Below are 13,670 nucleotides of genomic sequence, written 5' to 3' on the forward strand. Positions count from 1 at the left end.
ACTAAGTACTTACTGTGTGTGTGTGTGTGTGTGTGTGTGTGTGTGTGTGTGTGTGTTTGGGTTTGAGTTTTTTGGGGGAGTATTTAAATTTTTATTTAATTACCCAATTTATTAGGCAATTAGCATTTATTGACAACTTGAGATGCAGAAACTTTGGTAGAATTCACAAATTTTTGCCTAATTGCTGCCTTGGAGGAGTCTTAGCAATAGATGTAACTTTCTTTTGGGTTTCTTACTTAATTATTTTAGCTCCTTTGGTAGCCCTGATTATTTGTTCTTGTTGAATCTTTCAGACTTCAGGTTTCTATCATTCTTCTTGGCCATTATATCACCAAGAAAACAGTGATAGCTTTTTGGAATTAAACAGTTCTTTAACAAATTCTTTTCTTTAGAATCTCTTTCAAATGTACCATCAAGTGCATTCTTCTGTTCAGGACAATGCAATTGATCTGTCATGAATTTCTCTTTTGAAAGCAGACTTTCAATTTGCATTCCAATGCAAAGCATTGGAAAATTATAAAATTTTTCCATAACTTCAAATATAGCACTATCCATGATCCAGGTAGGTCTTATATCCAGTAAAGCTGTGCAGCTCAACTTCCATAGATAGAAACAATAGCAATATAGTGAAAATAGTGACATATTCTTAAATAATCCATTCAAAAATTTTACCTAGGATTGTTATAAATCTCTAGGTTATAGAATTGGCCTTTTACCTTTTTGAAAATTGGACATTTCAAATGATGAACAAATGGTTTTCAAAAAGAATGCAGCTATTAACAACTAACCGAAAGACTGCTCTAAATCACTAATAACAAAAGAAATATAAACCATAATAACAGGTTTCACTTCACACTTAGTAAATAGACAAAAATGATAAAATATGGGAAGCCCTAATGGAGGAGTTATGAAAAGACAGGCCCACTAATACATTTTTGAAAGAAATGTGAATTGGCCCAAACATGCAGGAAAACAATTTTAAATTATGGTAATAAAATGACTAAAAAGCTCATTTCCATAAACAAGGAGGTCAATGATTAAAAAGAAAGATTCTGCATACACCAAAATGGCAGCACTTTTTGTAGTAGCAAAGAACTGGAAATAAAGTTGATGCTTAATTGATTGGGACATGGCCATACAAGCTGTGCATCATGAATATAATGTAACATAAAAAGACTGAGAAGTATGCGAAGACTCAAATAAACTGATACAAAGTGAAATGAATAGAATTTTAAAATAGCACATGCAATATTATAAATGGCATGAATAAAAGCAATTTTAAAAATCAAGTTGAATGCTATGAAATCACATCCCAAATTGATTCTAGAACAAGATATGAGAGTGCACTGCATTCTTCCATCTTTGCAGAGAAGGGTATGTTATGCTACAAATAACAATGATCTTAGTTGATATGTTGGTTAAATTTGCTGAAATGTTCTTTTTTCACTTATTTCTTTATTATAAAGTATGACTCTCTGAAAAAGGGTAAAGGAAGGATATTTTGGAAAATGAGAATTAGTCAAACAAAATATATCAATACAACTTTTCAAAAATAAATAATTGGACATTTGTCTATTTTAATTTTTCATGTTTCTGAATTCCATTAGTCAATGATCACTATCAATCACATTGATAAGCTGTTTTCATACTCTGGTTGTTGTTTGAGTTGAGAGATTTGGTCTTGTTTAATCATAAGCTCTTTTATTACATCCTTTCTAGACTTGGTGTTTAATTTCCTCTTAATTGTTCTTTGTTCTTTATTCTGCTTGCAGAAAAGAATGGAAAGAAACAAAGTAAAGACTGAATAAGATGTGTTTTCCTGCTATCATTTACTTAGATGGTAGGGAAAATGGGGCAAGACAAGTGGAATGCCCCATTGATTAGACTGATATGTCATTTGTTCCATTCTTAACTCATCACTCAAATCCTATTTGCATAAGATTCTCATCCTTGATGGAGATTGATTACTCAATTCTCCAAGCTTCTATGACCTGTACAGTTGTCCAGAGCTTAAGAAAAGAGATATCTCAGTTTTCTGGGCTTCCAGCTTTGAGAGAGAAGGCAAGTGTCTCCAGACTTTCTTCAGGGAAAATACCCTGAAAAGAGAGAAAGACTCTGAGAAAAAGCCAGCATGTACCCCAATTATCTTAACTTTTTATCAGTCTTTCTTCCCATTCAAGGACCTGAAAAGAACCTGCTATTATGTTTCTTCTCTCCTAGAATCTGGAAACAGAAGATCTCTTTTTTCTCAAGTTCTTGTCAATTCTGTCCAGGTCAGAGTAGTGCATCTTATGCAAAGAACATTGGATCTCAAATCATAGAAGACTATGACTTGAGTCTCCCTTATCTTTCTTGGACATAACATAGCTAAAAGTACATTTCTTTTGCCTTTAAATTGTTTTTCACAAATTTCAGTCCATTTTCTGAAACAACTTTTATAAGTCTTAGCTTATTTAAAAATTTTTCTCTTGATTACATATTTTTGTTCCCTTATTTTATGCATGTCATATCCAAATATGAGACCAGAAAATTCCCTGTACAGCTAAGTTTCTTACATTAAATCTCAGAATTGGAAGATACTTCGAAGACCATTCAGTACCAAAAACATATACTTGTGAAAGAATGTCTGACCTAAATCATATCTAATCTCTACCTGAAAATATCCAGTGATGGGGAACTTACCGTCTCCTGGGTCAGCCTATTCTACCTTTTTTTTTTAATTTTATTTTATTTAATAATAACTTTGTATTGACAGAATCCATGCCAGGATAATTTTTACACAGCATTATCCCTTGCAATCACTTATGTTTCGTTTTTTTTCCCCCTCTCTCCCTCCTCCCCCCCCCAAGATGGCAAGCAGTCCTATATATATTAAATATGTTGCAGCATATCCTAGATACAATACATATTTGCAGAACCGAACAGTTCTCCCGCTGCACAGGGAGAATTGGATTCAGAAGGTAAAAATAACTCAGGAAGAAAATCAAAAATCAAATAGTTTACATTCATTTCCCAGTATTCCTTCTTTGGGTGTAGCTGTTTCTGTCCATCATTTATCCAATGAAACTCAGTTAAGTCTCTTTGTCAGAGAAATCCACTTCCATCAGAATACATCCTCATACAATATCGTTGTCAAAGTGTATAATGATCTCCTGGTTCTGCTCATCTCACTTAGCATCAGTCCATGTAGGTCTCTCCAAGCCTCTCTGTATTCATCCTGCTGGTCATTCCTTACAGAGCAATAATATTCCATAACATTCATATACCACAATTTACCCAGCCATTCTCCAATTGATGGGCATCCATTCATTTTCCAGTTTCTTGCCACTACAAACAGGGCTGCCACAAACATTTTGGCACATACAGGTCCCTTTCCCTTTTTTAGTATCTCTTTGGGGTATAAGCCCAATAGAAACACTGCTGGATCAAAGGGTATGCACAGTTTGATAACTTTTTGGGCATAATTCCAGATTGTTCTCCAGAATGGCTGGATTCGTTCACAACTCCACCAACAATGCATCAGTGTCCCCGTTTTCCCACATCCCCTCCAACATTCATCATTATTTTTTCCTGTCATCTTAGCCAATCTGACAGGTGTGTAGTGATATCTCAGAGTTGTCTTAATTTGCATTTCTGATCAATAATGATTTGGAACACTCTTTCATGTGAGTGGTAATAGTTTCAATTTCATCCTCTGAAAATTGTCTGTTCATATCCTTTGACCATTTATCAATTGGAGAATGGCTTGATTTTTTATAAATTTGAGTCAGTTCTCTATATATTTTGGAAATGAGGCCTTTATCAGAACCTTTAATTGTAAAGATGTTTTCCCAGTTTGTTGCTTCCCTTCTAATCTTGTTTGTATTCGTTCTGTTTGTACAAAGGCTTTTTGATTTGATATAATCAAAATTTTCTATTTTGTGATCGGTAATGGTCTCTAGTTCATCTTTGGTCACAAATTTCTTTCTCCTCCACAAGTCTGAGAGATAAACTATCCTATGTTCCTCTAATTTATTTATAATCTCATTCTTTATGCCTAGGTCATGGACCCATTTTGATCTTATCTTGGTATGTGGTGTTAAGTGTGGGTCCATGCCTAATTTCTGCCATACTAATTTCCAGTTATCCCAGTAGTTTTTATCAAATAATGAAATCTTATCCCAAAATTTAGAATCTTTGGGTTTGTCAAACACTAGATTGCTATAGTTGACTATTCTGTCTTGTGAACCTAACCTTTTCCACTGATCAACTAATCTATTTCTAAGCCAATACCAAATGGTTTTGGTGACTGCTGCTTTATAATATAATTTTAGATCAGGTACAGCTAGGCCACCTTCATTTGATTTTTTTTTCATTAATTCCCTTGAGATTCTCGACTTTTTATTGTTCCATATGAATTTTGTTGTTATTTTTTCTAAATCATTAAAATATTTTCTTGGAAGTCTGATTGGTATAGCACTAAATAAATAGATTAGTTTAGGGAGTATCGTCATCTTTATTATATTCGCTCGGCCTATCCAAGAGCACTTAATATTTTTCCAATTATTTAAGTCTGACTTTATTTGTGTGAAAACTTTTTTGTAGTTTTGCTCATATAATTCCTGACTTTCCTTTGGTAGGTAGATTCCCAAATATTTTATGCTATCAACAGTTATTTTGAATGGAATTTCTCTTTGTATCTCTTGCTCTTGGATTTTGTTGGTGTTGTATAAGAATGCTGAGGATTTATGGGGATTTATTTTGTATCCTGCTACTTTGCTAAAATTATGAATTATTTCTAATAGCTTTTTAGTAGAATCTCTGGGGTTTTCTAGGTATACCATCATATCATCTGCAAAGAGTGAAGCCTATTCTACCTTTGTACAATTTTCAATATTTGAAAATTTTCTTATATTGAGTCATAATATACCTCCCTGTTCATTCTTCTACCATTACACCTACTTTCTGGGCTTCAGTGAACAGTACATAGCACTAGGAGTCAGATGAGTTGGATTTACATTTCATTCCATTATTTAGTAAGTGCCTCATGTGATCAGGGACCTATGTCTCTCACTTGAGATAAAAAGATTAAGAAATGACACAGTTCTGACCCCCACAATGTCCAAAGATTGGAAAACATCTATTGCTCTGATGTTTTTCCTTATGTATCCAAGTCTGATTCTTTGTAATGTCTACTTTTTTATGTTTAATTGCCACCCACTCCCATCCACTTCTGAAATCAAGCAGAATAAGTCTAATTTGTTAGGGACCTTTAGTTCTTAGGGACCAGTATTAAATTCAACTACTTTGAATTTATGATACATGTATTTTGCATTTATTTATGTATGTATGTGTTGTATTCTTTTCCTCCAATCCAATAAAACATAGACTACCAGAAGTTAGAAATTGTTTTAGTTTTGTCTTTGTCTCTCCAGCTCCTTGTATAGTGCCTACCAAATATTTGTCTTGAATAAATGCTTATTGAACTGAATTGAATCCTTCCTATACATAACCTTTCAAATATATGAAAACAGTGACCTCATCTATACTGATACGTTCTCTTTTTCAGATGAAACATTTCCATTTACTTAAAATGATCCTCACATAGAACCATAACACGATTTTCTTACCATTCTGGTCAAACTAGTCTTGTGATTCTCAAGCTTGTTACTAAAGTTGGGAAGAAGAGGAGTGAATAGTTTCTGGTGGCCAAAATCTCTCTCTCTCTCTCTCTCTCTCTCTCTCTCTCTCTCTCTCTCTCTCTCTCTCTCTCTCTCTTCTCTCTCTCTCCCCCTCTCCCCCCCCCCCACGCGCACGTACACGCACACTTACACGCACACACACACACGGATCAGAATTAAATTATCAAATGTTCTTCAGGTCTTTCTTCCTCCTTCCCCCTTTGATTTTGAACAATAGAAGCCCTAAACCCCAGTACCTTATTGATAGGTATGAGGAAACTACCTGTTATACCCTGGCCTTCAAAGATAAAAATCGGCAAGTTCTCCAAGAAAGACCTATGCCCCTAGACCAGGAAAAGAAATTCTAAGGTTGTGATCATGAATTAGCTGAGAAGACTAGTCTTGTTTCTGAAAAGTCTGGAGCTGAGAATCTCTTTCTAGAATGAGTAAAATTATTCTTAGGCGTCAAGGCTTTGAGGGAGTAAGACAGAGAAACAACGAGGGGAATCTTTCTGCAGGTTCCCAATGCAAGGTTTTCCACTTTAAAAAGAAATGGAAAAAAACCAATAGCACCTATTCTGCCCTAAAATTAGCTAGGGATTTCATTTGAGTCAGAAGCAGGAAACAGGGGAGATTACAGCTGACAGATCTTCTGACTGCAAATTTCCTAGATGGAAGTATACTAGAAAGATGGAATACTGTAGTCTGCATTGTTTCTGGATAGGTAGAGCTACTGTCCCTGCTCCAATAATCTGCACTAGACACATGATTAGAGATTAGTTTCTGGCTTCCCAAAAAGAGAGGAGAGAATATTCCCTTTCCTCGCAATCCTGAGTAATTTAAGGGCTCCAAATTCTGGTTCTGGCTCTGAGATCAAACAGCCTCCACCCCATCCCACTCCCAGAAGTTTAACAAAATGGCCTCCACACAGTACAGGAAGAAGGGAACCTGCTCCTCACTAGTTGTGTGCAATTTACTTCACTTATTAGGACTCAGTTTTCTTGTTGGTAAAATAAGGGCATCAGACTAAATTTCCAAGATTTCTTCCGATTTCCCCATGTTTTAATAATAACAACTTCCATCTTTATAGAAAGTTAAAATTTAAAAAGCCTTTTCTTCACAAGCCAAAGAGATGGGAAGGACAAGGATTATCACTCCATTTCCCATTTTACAAAATAGGAAACTGAGTCTGCAGGGTCGCTCAAACAAAGCCAGAATTTGATCTGAGTTTTTCTGATAGCAGCTTTAGGGCTTTCCCCATGACACTAGACTGTGTGCACACCGCTGCAATGGGCTAGCCCTCCAGAGAGGTGCATACCAGGGTCCGTGACCCATGGGGGTTTGGCTGCTGATGTCCAGGCGGGCCCCTGGCCCCAAGGCCGCCAGTTCGCTCCCCATCAGCCAGCAGGAGGGTGTTGAGAGCTTTTGCACAGGGAGGGGGCTCTTGACTGAAGCTCCAAGTGCACATCAGAAAGGACAATGCATCTTTAAGCTGTTACAATGACTTCTCAATTCTTCATTTTCACTCGGGGAGGGAGCAGGCCCTGGGAAGTCAGGCAGGCGGCTGGCGGCTGGGGGTAGCTGTCTCCTGCCACAGGAAGTGTCTGTGCGGATTTGAACAGTAGGAAACCCAGGGGTGATAAATAGCTATTTCTAAGTAAATTTCATGCATTTGCCCTTTGGTTAAAGTCTCTCCTCTCAGCACTTTCCCTGTGCACACAGCCCGACTAATAACACTCCGGAGCAAGTGCTCTCCGCTGTGACAACTGATTGCACTTTGAAGCAGTAAATGGCTGATTTCATAATTGGTATAATTTTTCACAAGTACCTGAATGTCATATACAGAAGGAGTAAGCAACCTGGGCCCAGCCTGGCCGCTCTTCAATCTTGCACAAAATCAATAATACATTAACCCCCCAAACTGATTACAATAATGGGGCCCCCGAGTAGAGGAGGCTGGGGGGGGAGGGGAAGACGGCAGCGATGGATTGATGGGAAGGGGTTAATGGTAGGGGGAGATGTGGTTGGAGCTGTTCTGATAATGTAGGATCATAAGATCATAGGATCACAGATTGTTAGAGCTGAAAGAAGCCTGAGAACACAGAACAGCAGAGCTACAGTAGTCCCTACTCCTTCCTCCCCTATTCCCATACCTTTATCTTACAGGTAAGGAAACTGAGATCCTTGTGTCCAAAGTCTCACAAGTACTAACTAGCAGATCCAGGATTCATCCCCAACTCCAAATTAATTGTTCCTTCTGTCACACGGTGCACCTACTATCTGAGCTTCCATGAGATCCCTTGCACTGACTGCCTACTGCTGCTCACCTGGTCAGACTTCTGGTTGGCCAAGTCGCCAAGGAGGTACTATGTCTCTAGTCCTGCAGAAAGGGGAAAGGACAGAATAAAGCATCACCCCAGCCTGCAGCACCCTGCTTGGCTAGGTTCTGCCCAGATCCCCAGGGCAGTCTCGCCTGGCTAGGTGGCCAGAGATGCTTCCTTGTGATACGTACCCGTTCTGGTTGATCTAAAGATCATGTGCACAGGTCTCCATAGACATAAATGTTCTGTCAACTAGACATGTGTGTAAGTCTGCTCAAAAATCAAAGTATTTTCTCTGAGAGTCAGTCTTCCTGAGGCTGTGTGTGTGTGTGTGTGTGTGTGTGTGTGTGCCGCGTGCACGCAGATTCAGGCTGATCGTGGCTCCGGATCAGAGACACCTATCAACTACACAATATCTGAGAAAAGTAAACATTTGCAGCAGGATCCTGGAAAGGACATTTAGCAGAGATGTGGCATCCACTGTCTGGAGCTTTCCTTCCTCCACATTTGCCACAATGGCCAGTTCACACAGAAGGGATAAGTCTCAAGCTCAGGTGCTGCACTTTTGTGCCATACTTGGATCAGAACCTAGATTTAGAGGGATCTTTGGCTTCTGTACTAGAGGATAATTTCACTGCCTTTTCAGGGGAAAAAACTAATTCATGTGGCAAGGTCTTTCTACTCTTAGACCATGGCGGGTGAATTTCTAATTATGCGATGGATCCCAACTAGGTTAATGATATCTAGTGTTCCTACTGCTTCACGTATGTGCACATATATGTGTTTGTATTAAGAGCAGAGTCTTTGTGAGATCTCACACCTGCTTATGTATGCTTGTAAGGGTCAATCTGGGAGAGAACGTGCAAAGAGAATATTTGTGTTAGGATCAGCATGTATATGAGGGCCAATGTGTGTATTTTTACATGAGGATATCTATATGTATGCTTCATGTATCTCTGTGAGTGAGACTCTGGGATGGTTATTGGCAATAAACTATAAATTTAGGGCCAAAAGCTAGGATGTGAGAGTGGGGACGTGACTTGAAGGAGCAAGCTCAGTCCACAGAAGAATCTAGTAGTCAAAGCTCAAGAAGTCAGAAGAGTTAGGGGCTAGGAGATGCAGAGGATTCAGACACTGAGGACCCAAGCAAGGCCATAAGGAGACCCCAGGGAGAATGCACTGGAGCCAGATTAAAGAGATGAACAAAAGTCAGAAGTGAGGCAAATAGGTAAAATCTGGGAAGACAAGGACCTAGGAGACAGAGCACACCAGGGTCAAAGAAGGAGGAACAGAAGAGCGGTTGGTCAGGGCCGGTAGGGTAGGGAGAAGCAACCCCAAGCAAAGGGGACAGCAAGAGCTGAGTAGACACTCTTTGCTTCAGACAGGGAACATTTATATTTTGGGGCAGGCTACAAACCCAACTCTAAGCATGGGCAGCTTCTCCCCAATATCGAGGAGGGAAGAGACAAAAAGGAAGGTAGCTGCTGACCAGGCAGTGAATGCATTTATGGGGACTAAGGGTACATATGCAGGGGATATGGATATGAGTGCATGCACCTGCCTTTATGGGCATAGGTACATATTGCAATGAGATTACATGTGTGCTCATTTGAATATATGCTCACATAATTGTGTTTTATGTGCCTGCATGTGTATTTGTGTGTTTATATATGTGAATAGGTTAACAAAACCTGACAATCAGAGCCATTCCAAAGTGGAAAGAGAAATTCTTTTGGGAAACTTTCCCATAACAAAAGTATTTAAGAGAGGTCATACATGATGGATACTCTAAAGGAGAGTCCTAATTTTCCTGCTATAAATGCCTTCTGAATTTCCTTCTAACACAGAGATTCTGAGAGAATGATTCAAGAACCTTATGGAAAGAACTCTAGACCATGTGAAGAAAAGATTGAAAGCTTTTTCCCAAAGCATATAAGTAATCATAAGACTAGCTGAGTTCAGCTTTGGGAAAAGTATGATTACTGCAATGTGGTACTAGAGATGGAATATTATGTCCAAAGCCGCATCTTCCAAAAAGCCCCCCTGGGAGGGGCTGGTGGTATATCATTTAATGGAAAGAGTTCTAAATTAGAAGCCAAGAGAATGAGGTTCTGGTTCTACCTTTGCCACTAATTGTGGGTATTTGACATTGGGAAAGTCACATCCCTTATCAGAGCCTCCATTTTCTTATTTATGAAGTGGAGAAATTAGATTGACGCTCAATGATCACCACTTCCTTTTCCAGATATTTGGAAATTGTTTCTTTAATATCATTACTTTAAATTTTGTCTAGCCACTATAGTCAGGCTCTTATAGGATAATTCTTATGACAATCAGCTGAAAGAGTACAGAAACATTCCAAAAAGTTGAAGAAAAGAAAACTGATTCTGAAAGAACAGTTGGGTTATTTGATGACTAAGAGGGTCTCAAAAAGCTGTTCTGAAGTTGTAATAGCAAATACAGTATGATGAGCAAGAAAAAGGGGAAATCTCTAAAGAAAAGGCTATGGCTGCATAGGGAGCTCTCTGCTAAGTTTGGATTTTTAAAAACTATATATAAAATGTGGAGGAAATAAGGGCAGGCAATTTGATGACACATGGGCATAATCTTGTAAGAATATTGTCAGGAACACTATAGCTACAAAAGCTTATGTATAATAAGGAAATAAAATGTTTTTTAAAAAGTTATGGTAAAGTTAAGTTGTAGGTAGTAGGAGGAAAATTAGAAAAAGACTACCATAAGTGAGTGATGAAATGATAATGATAGAAAACAAAGACAAGGTTGGACTACTTAAATTCTTTTTTGTTTGTTTAGTTTTTCCTGTCAAGAACAATAATACTCAAATTGGAAAGAAAAGAGAGAGGGAGGGAACTGGAGTCTAAGATAAAGTTCCAAAAAAACTTCCCTGACCTCAGTGAGTTCAAGTCACAAGGAAGGCTCTATTAAACTACATTCCAGAACATGAAAAAAACTGACAGATATGGTTATTAACTCACTGAGGGTGATTTCTACAAAATTGTAAAGAATAAGAGAAGTCTAGCAGAACCAGAAATTAGCAAATATTGTTCCAGTTTTCAAATATGAAAAGAAGATAAGCCTACAAGATCAAATTTAATTCCTGGTGGAATTCTAGAACATTTCATTAAGGGTATGGTTTGTGGGGCTTTACAAAGATATGTGGTAATTATCAAGAACCAATGTGGAGTTATCAAGAATAAATCAAGACAGATATACCTTATTTTCATTTTTTTAAGCAATTAGAGTGGTGAATTGCAGAAATGCTTGAAGATACAGTATAATTGGCTTTCTTCAAAGCACTTGTGAATAAGATTAGAGAGACATGATCTAGATAATAATATGTATTTGGACCTTGTTGAATGACTAAGTCCAAAGATTAAAGAGTGATATAAAACTAGGACCCTTACAGTGGTCCTAAAATCATAGGATTTGGAATTCAAAAAAACTTTTGAGATGAATATAAAGTTCCCACTTTTTTTTAGATGGGTAGAAATTTCATATTTACAAAGTCACTGATCCATCAAAATGTCAAAGTAAATATTCTCAATAAGGATTTTTTTTTGGAAATTGATACATTTCATAATTTCAGAAAATTCATTTTTTAGTTGGGATGTTTTCTAAATAACTATATTGATTTCATTTTTGAGCATTTAGGAATTTTGATTATGACAATATACAAATTAATAGAATTTTTGTAATAAATGTCTGAAGTTCCTGTCAGAATATTAATGAAATAATCTTGATAATGAATCACATGTAGAAAGGATAAAGCCTAAACTGATTTGATGAAAAAGTGAATGTACTATGGCAATAGTTTCATGCCCTCAATTCTATTATCAGTTAAAGAAATACTTCAATTCACAACTGAGCCTCTTCTTTGACTCATTTAGTTTAAACAGAAATATACCAAGTAACGCTCTGTCAAACCTAAGAAACAGAAGATCAATAATGCCAGTACTATTAGGAGTCTGAGGAACAACTGAGGAACTATCTACTACATTTGAATAAGGTTATTGGAGGACTTCCGGTTAAAGATGGCGGAGAGGAGGCACACAGCTGTGTAAGCTCCACGCTTTCTCTCACTATCCATTTCATTACAAGCCTCTGAATTAATGTTTGACTGAAAAAAAACCCACAAATAGTTACCAAGAGAAGCCATCCTTGAGATCCGCCAAGAAAAGGTCTGTCTTTACTGGAGGGCTGGGACGGTTTTAGATCGGGCGCAGGCCAAGGGCAGCGGCAGTGAGAGCATGGGAGCAGACTGGAGAGGGGGTGGGGAGTGATCGCAGCCGTCTCTGCAGGGAGAGCTTCGCTACAGGATTAGATACTTTGCTCCGGCAGCAAGTCAGCAGCCCAGCAGAGAAGCTAAAAACACCGGGGCTGAAGAATACAACCCCAAACAGCTGGAGTCTCTCGGGACCTGGCCGCCCCCCCTTTCCCCCCACAGTGACTCAGCACGCTCTGGGATCTCAGAGCGCAGGCGCAGCACAGTCCTGCTAGTGCCTCACTGCTGCCCCTCCTCCCCCCCCCAGTCTGGAGAGGAAGCTCCGTAACACACCCAGCCCCTCCCCCAAAGAAAGACTCCAGCTTTTTCTGTTTTTCTTTGCTAGTCTGTCTCTGATTATTAGACAGAATGAGCAAGAAACTGAAGAGAACTTTAACCCTTGACAGCTTCTATACAGATAGAGAGCAGACTCTAAATCCTGAGGAGACTAAAAACAGGCAGTCCCCAGGTGAATCCCCAAAGGAGGAGATCATCTGTTCCTCAGCACAGATGAACCTCATAGAAGGGATTAAAAAGGCTCTCACAAGGGAGCTAGAAGAAAAATGGGGAAAGCAGAGTGAGGCTTGGGAAAAGGAGAGGGAGGCTTGGGAAAAGGAGAGGGAGGCTTGGCAAAAGGAGAGGGAAGCTTGGGAAAAGGAGAGGGAGGCTTGGCAAAAGGAGAGGGAAGCTTGGGAAAAGGAGAGGGAGGCTTGGCAAAAGAGCCTGGAGAAGTCAGTTAAAGAGAGAGTGGATAAAGAAGTAAAATCCTTGAAAAATAGGATTGGTGAATTGGAAAACAAAATTGGCGAAATGGAAAAAAATTCCACAGAACAAAAGAACTCAATGGGACAATTAGAAAAAGACTTTAAAAAAGTGAGTGAAGAAAATACTTCACTGAAAATCAGAATTGAACAATTGGAATTGAATGACTCGAGGAGACAAGAAGAATCAGTCAAGCAAATCCAAAAAAATCAAACAATGGAAAAGAATGTGAAATACCTTCTGGGGAAGACAACAGACCTGGAAAACAGATCCAGGAGAGACAATCTGAGAATCATCGGACTTCCAGAATAAGGTTATTGGAGACAGCAGTTAAGCAATTTATATGTAGTTATATAAACAGTAGTGAAGTTAAGATTTAAATCCAGATCTTTAGGGAAAAAAAGTGACAGGATTCAATCTTTGTCCCTAATCTATTTAACATTGTTTTATCAATGTCTTATATGATAGAATATTTCTCAAATTTGTGAGCAATGAATGTTGGGTTTTGGAACTGGAATTCTAAAAGATTTATAAAGGCTAAAGTTATCAGTAGAATATAGTAAGATGAACTATTATAGAGATAAATGTAAAGTACTATATTTTGGTTCAAATAATCAACTGTACAGTATCTTCAAGAGGCATGGC

The sequence above is a fragment of the Antechinus flavipes genome, chromosome 2 (genome assembly GCF_016432865.1).
Source record: "Antechinus flavipes isolate AdamAnt ecotype Samford, QLD, Australia chromosome 2, AdamAnt_v2, whole genome shotgun sequence".
Lineage (NCBI taxonomy): Eukaryota > Metazoa > Chordata > Mammalia > Dasyuromorphia > Dasyuridae > Antechinus > Antechinus flavipes.